Source organism: Alligator sinensis, unplaced genomic scaffold, assembly GCF_000455745.1.
Source record: "Alligator sinensis unplaced genomic scaffold, ASM45574v1 scaffold957_1, whole genome shotgun sequence".
In the NCBI taxonomy this organism is placed as follows: Eukaryota; Metazoa; Chordata; order Crocodylia; family Alligatoridae; genus Alligator; species Alligator sinensis.
The window spans coordinates 1,869,013-1,879,383 of record NW_005842039.1 but is presented as its reverse complement, the minus strand read 5'-3'; positions in this window follow the sequence as shown (position 1 = coordinate 1,879,383).

Sequence of the window (10,371 nt, the reverse complement as noted above, 5' to 3'; positions counted from 1 at the left end):
CTGCTGACAGGTGAAAACCTCTAGTTTCTCTCTGCTTCATGTCTTTCTAGTATTTGCCACTTGCTTCTAATTGCAGGGGGTCACTGCAAACTGCCTCCAACTCATTCGTGACAGCTGTGCTTAATTATTTTATTGTCCATCTCATATCTCACTAGAGACACCATTTTTGCTTGATTTCTCACCTCTTCCTTCTGCTTCCCCTTGACCCCTGAGGAGGGAATATTCAATGTTCCTGATGTAAGAGCTGGAGGTTTAAAATGTGAGCATTTAATTGAAAAAAGAAAAAAAAAAGAAGAAAAAGAGAGTGAATGCATAATTCCCAGTTGTGCATTGGTACTTGTTCTTGTCATCTTTCAACACAAATAGGAATTTTAACATTGTCTCAGTAAAGGAGATAATTCACAAGGTGGTAGAGGTAACTAGTGGAGATATGTCTGTTACATATTGATTCTTGCCCACTGTTTCTAAAACATCAAAACACTTTGTTCCATTTCTAAAAGATCAAAGCACTTTCTAAAATTTAAAGCACCATGGATTCTAAAGGGGAAGTAGAGGCAAGACAGCAATTTTAAGGAATTAATCCATTCAAGTGACCAATGAAGTGGTATGCCACCAGGGTTCAGACTGATAATATGGCTAGAGACAGACATTCAAAAAGTCTGAGCCTGAATTGATTCAATCTTTGCAGGTTAGTCTAACCTGGCTTGTCCCAGCTGCCTGCGGAGGGTTCGGGATTGAGAGTATGGTCGGGGGTAGAAAGGTAAGAAAGGTTTATTGACTTAACAAAAACACAACTACGCGTAGTAACAAGACAAACAATGGCAGACAAAAGCAATTTGCGTCGGCAGCTTATCGGCAGTCCCCTCTGATGCCTGATGCACAACAAGTTTCTCTTTCCACAAAGTTCAGCAAAGTCAGGTGTCCCCGATCAGCACTGTCCGAGAGGTACCAGGAAGGACCCTGGAATGCAGTTCTTGGGCCCCTCGAGGTCCACAGGCCCACTGATCCAGGCAACAGCTAACTAATCCTTTTCGCAGAGCTGCATCTTCCTTCAGAATTGTTTCCAGATATTCCAGCTAATTTATAGCTTCTGAATGGTTCTGATAACATACAACCACTCAGATTCCTTTTACTTCAACTATCCTTAGACTGACCAATAGCAGTACAAGCCTTGCATTCCTTTGATGAGGTAATTTTAACTGCGCCACAGGGCCATACTACTTCTAGGCTTTGCTAAATTTACTAGGCCTTATGTTATACAAGGCCTCACTACATCTTAAACTTTAATTAGGCTTTTAGCAACAACATATTGTTTAATATTAAAACAAATACAGAAAAAACACTTAGTCTAATCTTCATAGAGCCTTCAGCAAGCACCTTTATCACGCAGACATAATTTCAGCTGTCACACTGGCTAGGCCAAAACAGTTTTGTAACCAGACGGACATCCCAGAAATGAAGGCACATGGCTGCAGTGGCTCTGGCTAGAAGCTGGGGGGGGGGGAGCTGCGCTCCTTTCCTTCCACAGAGCTGAACTGAGGGGGGTGTGGCCAGGCCCTGGCAGGATGCTTTGATTATTCACCCCCCCACTTAGCAGCCCAAAAGGGAATGTTTATCACACCTAACTCAGTGTTTATCAACCCATTAAGAAAACAAAGCCTCTCTCCATTAACTAATGGAGCTCTTCTTAAACAGCTCTTCCAAGGAAGGAGACTAAGCTCCAAAAAGCCCGTCTGTCTGTTGTCTCCCACAACACGGACTGTAGCCAGCATGTAGTTTGCTACCTAATGCTGTGGTGTCTGTGTAAGGCAGAGGGGAGAGGGAATTATCCCTGCTTAGCAGGGAGAAGCCAGGCAGACACTCCATGCCTGCAAGTCTCTGCCAGAGCTCTGGCCAGGGAGCAGAGGGGAGGGGGCAGCCCTGCAGTGGAGCAGAGAGCCCTGCCCAGCCCAGAGAGCATGCTGGGATGCTGGGGGAGTCTGATTTATCTTAAACCAGCAAGGGGTCTGGGACAGATATTGCATAAACTGGTTTGACCCAAATCAGTTAAGTCTGATAAACCTGGTTGAATATAGTATCTCAAACCAGTTTCAGCTATTTTCAAACTGGTTTATGTGTACTGAAAATCTGTTCTGTTACAGGTTTAAACCAGTTTCTGATCACTTAAACTGGTTTATATATAGTATCTGTCCCTAGCCTATGTCTTCACTGTACAGTTAATCCAAGCTCTTTCTTGCATTTCTGTCCGCATACCCTACGTCCACACAAAATGACCTTTGATTCAGGTTTGGAGAAGTGCTATGTCTGAAGTAATTTACCAGCTGGATTCAGGTTCAAGCTTGTGCTCCAGTTTAACTTTGTCTATACTATGACTACTTTGCAGTAAGGATGCAACCAAAATTTTCTTGAATGCTGATAGCTTTCCAATGCCTTCCTACAATTCCTTCCCAAGAAAGGAACCAGCAGGTTTTTTCCTCGTTTCACACACATACAAGGATGGAATCCTAGAGTGGCTCAGAAAAAAAGCCAGATTACTTCAGACAAAGCACTTCTCCAAACCTGAGTCAAAGGTCATTTTGTGTGGATGGATATAGCCACAGATACACAGACAAGTTCAGGAACAGGAAGGACAGTAACTCAGATAAGACTTTGCTAAGGGGATGCTCACACCTGTGCTAAGCTAACCCTAGTGCCATATACCTTTTCAGCTGCATGAACAGAAGCATGCTCTGAGCTGGTCTGCAGAATTATAGCATGCTATTACCTTTTGAAAGCTGCTTTTTCCCCCACAGATCTATTATAAAAGAGCCTAGGCACTAGTCATTATGATTGCAAAGGAAACCTAAAAAATGTGAACTTAATTACCTGTGTCAAATTTGCAGATAGCTTAAAGCAAAAGGTTTGAGATGGGAATTATCCCATTCTTCTCAATTAAGTGTTAACTCAGATGACTAGCACTGATCATTAGACACCAACATTATTAGCTGTTTTGTTTCTCCTTTGGAAAAAAAAAGACAAGATAACAATTTGGTCCAGTTTATACAAAATGCCATCTCATTTTGGTGCACACATGTCTGACATTGGGAAATATCACCATTTTTTACTGCAAACAAGAAAGATTTTTGATCAAGGAGTCTAGGATAGCTGCTGGGCGTACTTAAACACCACCACAGAGGAATCAATATCATTGTGTCCAATGGAGCTAAACAGCATGCATGATTAATCAGACTGGATCAAATATCCAACATACTGCAAGAAAAAACTGCAATTGAAAGCCAACATTCACCACCTCTTTAAATCCCAATTCCTATTTGTTATCCCATTAATAACAAAGCTCTCACCTCTAAAGAATTAAATGCAAAGATCTGAGGAGTTTGGGACTCCATTGTGCTGGGTGCTGTTAAAGCATGTAGTCAGGGTAAACCCCTGCCCTGAAGAGCTTATACATTGTACAGTCTTGACAGAAGGTGGAGGCAAAGTGATGTTATTATTCCAATTTATGGACAGGCCTATTTGTTATGTAAATGGAGAGCAGTGGACCTAGGACCACCAAGAAAACTATAAGCCTCCCTCACTTAGGGAGGCCACTAGATACGTACATAACAACTGATTCCTTGGAATGACAAAAGAGGAAACAAGGACAGGAGTGGTGGTCATAGGTTAATAACAAGAGTTCCAAGAGGGCACACTAAGAAGAGAAATTGAGGGGCATTGCCCACTACTTTTGAATGTGGGCAAGGAGCCTGTGGATGTCACACAGAGAGAAGAGGAGTGACAGAGGAAAATGGCCCCACAGTTGCCTGGGTTCTCTCTGGCCAGGGTTTCCTTCTTGGTTTGGTAGATGGCACATTTGGCCAAAGCCAGCAGGAGGTTGGCCAGGATGTTCCAGGACTATAGATGGGGAGTGCATAAAAGAAAAGATGCAGGGAGAAATGCAGCTCAAGCCTCAGAAGGAGATTTCTGAGGAGGCAATGAAGTGGCTGCTGTCTGGTGCGCTCAAGGTAGGCCAGGGTCTCCCTCTGCTGCCAGAAAGGGTATGTGTTAAGCATAAAGTCAGCATGGAGTCAGTGAAGCATACCAGATACACAACTTTGGAGATGACTCCTTGCAGAAACTGCCAACTTAGATCTCTGGTAGCTCCTGAGATTAGGGTGGAAGGAAAGGTTGGTGAGGTGTGTGGAGCTGGCAATGGTGGGCTGTGTAGAAGCAGACAGGCTTGATATCCCCCAGCCTGCTGAGTTGATGTGGTGGGGAGTGCTGTGGGGCCTCTTGAGGAAGGGGGCCACTGACATACTCTGGAGGGCTGAGGGATATGTGCAGGTGGGGACTGCCCTTGCACAGGATAGCTTAGATGTAGGCAAGGGCAGCAGGAGGCCAATGTATAGACAGGGAACTGGCACAGAGCAATTCAGTGATTTACCTAGGGTCAATGGCAGAGGGAAAATGAAGCTAAATTTCCCCAAATCTCAATCTAGTTCCTTAACAAGATTACCCTTCCTTTCATCCACTTCCCTTCCCTGTCCTCTAGTCTCCTACATAATCTACCTATCCCTCCATCTCTTTACTTCTATCCCTGACCTATTTTGCCTCTTGCATGCTTCTTTCCAGCATCTTCACCTACAACCAAGACTATACATGTATTCGAAGACCAGAACTTCCATCGTCAGGATCAGATCAGTGGTAGCCCAGCAATAAAGGCTTCCCTTCTCCCTTCAGCATTGTGAGCAGATACAATAGAGACATGGCACCATTCCAGCAGGCTTGACATTTTGTTTGTCTGCTGCACAGTGAGGGGCAGATGCTATTTCTGCTCTGCCAGCGCTTAGTGTCTGGTGCTCCTAGCAACTGGCTTAGAAAGGGTGGGCTGGAAAGGAGTGGGTAACAGCTATTGAAGGGGAGAAGTAAGCGGGAAGGAGAAAAACTGGTATAAAGCATACAGCAGCAATTTTGTGATTCATTGGCCCAGTAGATTAGAGTCACAGGCTAAAAGAAATACTTTTGCTGATCTTACATCTCTAAGATGCATCAGAGGGCTAGTGAGAGACTTCATTTATGTTTATAATATGCATTGAGACAGTTACCAGGCATTCCTATGAAACCAGCGCATCTTTTATTATTCTTTGTCAGAACCTTGGAACAGCATAGTAATATGGGGGTGACAGGGAGAGGGTGGGGGGACCTTTAAAAAAAAGGTTAAAAGAAGGACATTCAATTTCTGGTGGGGTTTTACTTTTTCTTTCTAAAACTTGACTGTTTTTGTATTCCAGGTATATACTGGGTAACTGCACTAAAAGCATCTTAATCAGGGGAAGTGACTTGCCTGCACCATTTCTAGGATGGAGTATGCTGAGTCTGTATTAGCATCTGATAAGAAATGTCTCACTTAAGACTCATTTGTATTGTTTGTACTGTCCCAGTAAATTGCTCTGTATTCACTCTAGAATTTGTATGGGAAGGCAAACTACATACAAAGCTACCAGTAATGGAGAATTGTTTTTTGTGTGGTTGGGTTTTTTTGTTATATAAAACTTTGCCTGTCAAATAATTTATAATTGAACAGAGATCATACTGTAGACATTTCAGGGCTTTTATCTTTTTTTAAAGTAAAACTATAGGGCTCCAAATGAATTGCTACACAAATACACTGTGCTAACAGTGTATCACAGGGTACAGTCTCCAAGGGTGGCCATAAAACCTCTGGAGGCAAAAAAAAAAAATCTTCTGCCCCACTTTATAGGCAGTCCTTCTCGCCATCATCATCTTGATGTAATTGGTTGTTTAGAATGTGGGAGACTGCCCTGACTTTACTGTAATGACCACCAGGTGTTTGTGGTCTATGCCTTATGGGCTAATGACATAGCTCCGTTCCACCCCTGCATTATGCTCCAAGCCTCGCAGATGTCACCCTCATTGATCTCCTCTGTTTACTCACTCAGCTCCCCCTCTGGGCCTTCAGACCCCATAGTCTCTCCCTCAGCCCTGTCTTGTGCTGCCAAACCCCTCTGGTCTCTCATCAGTCTCTCCTTTGGTCCTTCTCTGAGCCCCCAAACCCTTCTAGTCCTCCCTTTCCCTTCCTTTTCTGTTAGGGTATGGTCCCTTAGGCTTCCTCCTCCACAGGGTGACCTACAAGGCAGTGGGAGCTGAGGCTTTCAGGTGCCCCATACTCAGATTTCCTTGGGGTGGCAACATGTGGCATTTCATGGAGGATGCCCCACCATAGGAAGCCCCATCTGTCAGTGGCCACCATGCTGACCAGCCCCAGTAGGGTGTAGTTTCACCCAGCACCAGTCTCTAGGCTATCCTGCTCTAACTGTCCAGAGCCCTCCTAGGCTCCCCCCTGATGTCACATGCCCCTTCTAGCCTGCCAGCTTCCAACCCCATTTCTTGCCTCTCCTGGGCCCCCTTGAACACAGCGCTCTCTCTCAGATCCCTTTTCTCAAACTCTCAGATCACCCTGCATCAGCCATCTTTATCTTAGGCCACCTGCCCATTGACCCCCTTCCTTTCTGGCTGTGATCCTCTTTAACCTTCAGCCTACCCTAGGCCCTGGCCCCACCTGCGCCAGTGAGATCTCCAGGCTCCCTTGGATTGAGCAGTCTGGCAGTGGTTTCTCCTGGACCTTTGGCCTATCCTAGGTCCTGAATCCACCCAGACCAATGAGATACTGTGGGTCAGTCCTTCAGCCGTCAGTCTTCTCTCATCTATGGGTCTGCCCTCTCAGGCCCCTCTCACACTCAGTCCTGCTCTCTGGGCTCTGGACCCCTCTTCAGGTCCCATGCACTCAGCCCCACTCTCTGGGCCCCACCCAGCCCCTTGATAGGTCCCCTACCCACAACCTTGCTTTCTGGGCTCACCCAGACCCCTCACCAGGTCCCATATACTCAGCCTCTGTCTCCAGGTTCTGGACCCTGCACTGGGTCCCCAAAAGCCTCCTTCACCCCAAACCTCCAGACTGCTCTAGATGTTATTCTTCATGCTGACCTTTCAGAACTGCAGTCATCCTGCTGAGACAGTATTCTTTCGGTAGCCTCCAAGATATTACTGCTAAGTCTGCCCAGGGTCTGGGCATATATCGTGTCCAAGCCCAGCCCTCCTCCTGGGTCAGATGACTCCACCATGAGGCCTAGCCTCACCTAGAATCATAGAATCTTAGAAATTAAGGGCTGGAAGGGACTTCAAAAGATCATCAAGTCCAACCCCCCTTCTCTGGGCAGAAATACTGCTGAGATCAAATGATTCAAGCAAGGTGTCTGTCCAGTCTCCTCTTTGAAGACTTCCAAGGTTAGGGACTGTACCACCTCCTTGGGAAGTCTATTTCAGATTCTGGTCACCCTTACCATAAATAAGTTCTTCCTTACATCCAACCTGAAACCATCCTCTAACAGTATATGGCTATTGCTCCTTGTCTTCCCCTGGGGCACCCTAGTGAACAGTTTTTTTCCTAGCCTCTGATATTTACTCCTTACATACTTATAGATGGCCACTAAGTCCCCCCTCAGTCTTCTCTTCACTATGCTGAACACTCCCAGATCCCTTAGTCTTTTCTCATAAGGTTTGTCCTCCAGGCCCTTAATTTTTGTGACCCTTCTCTGTACCCTTCTAAGATTCTCCACAACTTTTTGAAGTGTGGTGGCCAGAACTGGACACAGTACTCCAGCTGTGGTCTTACCAACGCCAAGTAGAGAGGAAATATCACTTCCTTAGCCCCACTCATGATGCATCAGCTAATTCATCCTAATATGATATTAGTTCTGTTGACTACAGCATCGCACTGGCGGTTCATGTTCATCCTATGATCAACCATAACCATGAGGTCTCTTTCAGCCATCGTGCTGGCCTGAACATCTCCTCCTAACCCATACACGTCACTGGTTACTTCTCCCCAGATGAAACATTCTGCATTTATCCTTATTGAACTGCATCCGGTTCTGCTCCACCCAACTTTCCAGCTTGTCCAGGTCTGCTTGGATCCACATCCTATCCCCTAGTGTGACCACTTTCCCCCATAACTTAGTACTATCTGCAAACTTGGCCAGCTTGCTTTCCACATCTTCATCTAAATTGTTGATAAAGACATTGAACAGCACAGGGCCATGAACCAAACCCTATGGGACACCACTGGCCACCTCCTGCCAAGACAATACAGACCCATCCATTAATACTTCATGGGTTTGACCCCTCAGCCAGTTCCCAACCTACCTGACCATGGACTCTGCCAGCCTACAATCCCCCAGGTTTTTATAAGACCATCATGGGAGACCATACCAAAGGCCTTTTTAAAATCCTAAAAAGCTATCGCATATCCTTGGGCTGCTTCTTATCTTCTCTGTATTTTCCTTTCTTGGAAGCTTTTCTCCCTATGTTGCTCTCTTTGCAGCTTTTCTCAAGAGCTACTTTTGGTACCTCTTAAGAGCAGTCACCTCTCTCCACCCACCCTCAATCTATGGTTACCTTTCCTCTTAGGCTGCAGACTTTTATAGCACCTGCTTTTCTGGTAGGCCTTTTATTGACCTTTTCAGAGCAACTCCAATATGGGGTTTAGATATCACATTACAGTGGAATATAATTATTTTTCCTTTGCAATTCTTTATACGACAGGAATTCTGCATTAAAGAAAAGTGGATTTGTATTATGTAAGATTTGAATTGCTCCACTTTCTGAAAGAAGTTGGTTCACAACAAAGATCCCTCAGTTGAGAATACTTTACTTTTAGCTCTCAAATGCTTTATTTTGAGCTTTGTAAGCTGAACTGCCCCAAGGAAAGATACCTGTAATTTGTGGACAGGTGCTTGCTAGCTGGGCTCCAGAAAATTGGCAGCATTGAAGATCAGAACCAAGACTTCAAATCATCTATTCAGAGCTAGAACAGGAATCAGAATGTCGAAGTGATGTTCCCCTGTCACCCTGCTCTTAAATCCCTTCCTCATGTACACACCTTAAACTAGTTGAAAGTCTAGTTATAATTTCATTCCTTTTTGTATGTGTGACCTTATAGCTTGTCTTGTCAATCCTTCCACTCTGCCAACAGTGTCATCACCAGATGTCCATTTGCCATTATCCCACATAAATGCATTGGGCTTTCTATCATGCCACCTCTTTCACATGGAAATACTTTCTTGGACTGATCTAAAGGTCCCTGGTAATCGTGTAATGGGATGTGAGGAATTTTATTTTAGATTTCAAAAGTTGAGTATACTGCTCTGCCAGATATTCAAGATCTGTCATGGCAGGGTACATGATTGCTGGGATCTGGATAAAATTCCTCAGATCCCATTGTGTATCTGCTAGGGCATACAGCTGACTGTCCATGCCCCAAACTGTTAAATGGTGTTCCTGAAGTTGGCTGCCTGCACGAGCTACAGAGAGCTCTATGCCACATGTTTAAATTAGTGTGGTGCAAACCAGCCACAATGCCTGCTTTGCCATTTTTATTGCATAATAAATTGGTTCAACATGTGGCATATCTCAGTTTGTTGAACAATGAACATGGTTATTGCATGATAAATCTAGCATCTCTCAGTGGCCTAAAGCTGCTACTCCGTCCTTCTTCAGATCCCTCATCAAGATATATTCTCTTCTCTGGTGATGCCTACAGTAAACTGCCAACTGGGAATGGCTAGCCAGTGATCAGTAAACATTACTATTCCTGCTTGTTTACATCATTCAGAAAAATAAAAAGCAGGAAAATCTATTCTAACTGCACCCAGCTGGTCTATAATACTATATATTCTATAGCAGTGGTTCCCAACCTTTTTTTCCCTGTGGACCAGCATGGAAGTGGGAAAGGGTACATGGAGCTGGCTGCCTTGCTCCCAGGGCTTCCCCGCCCCCGATCTTTAACCCCTTATGTCACTGCCAGTGGCAGAAGCTGCTTGCCTGGATGAGTGGATGGGGGTCTGAACGGGGGACTCATGCCATGACCCAGCTGTCAACCCTTTGTGGCCTGGTATTGGGCCGCAACCCAGTGGTGGGAATCTCTGTTCTATAGGTTTAGACATACTGTATAGCATAGCATAGTATAGTGTGAGCGAGTATTACTTCTAAGTCAAGGTGAAAAATATGATTCAGAGTTTTTTCCCATGGCTTACTTGCCTACCACACCTTGATGGGAGTTAAGTGAAGAAAAAAAACCCACATGGGTAACTCTGTGAGATCATCACAGTTGTAAAGTCTTATATTTAACTTGCTTAGTGCGACTGTGACCCTGAGGTCTGCCCACTCCAAAAGAGATGCACTGATTCATAGTTTCTGCAGGCGTGCTTAGCTCATAGCAATGCCCTTACAAGTTGTAAACCAAAATGGAAAGAAAAGAAAAAGAGCAGCTTCTTCGACCGTCTGTATCCCCCAACTCGGGTCTAGGCAATTAGATTA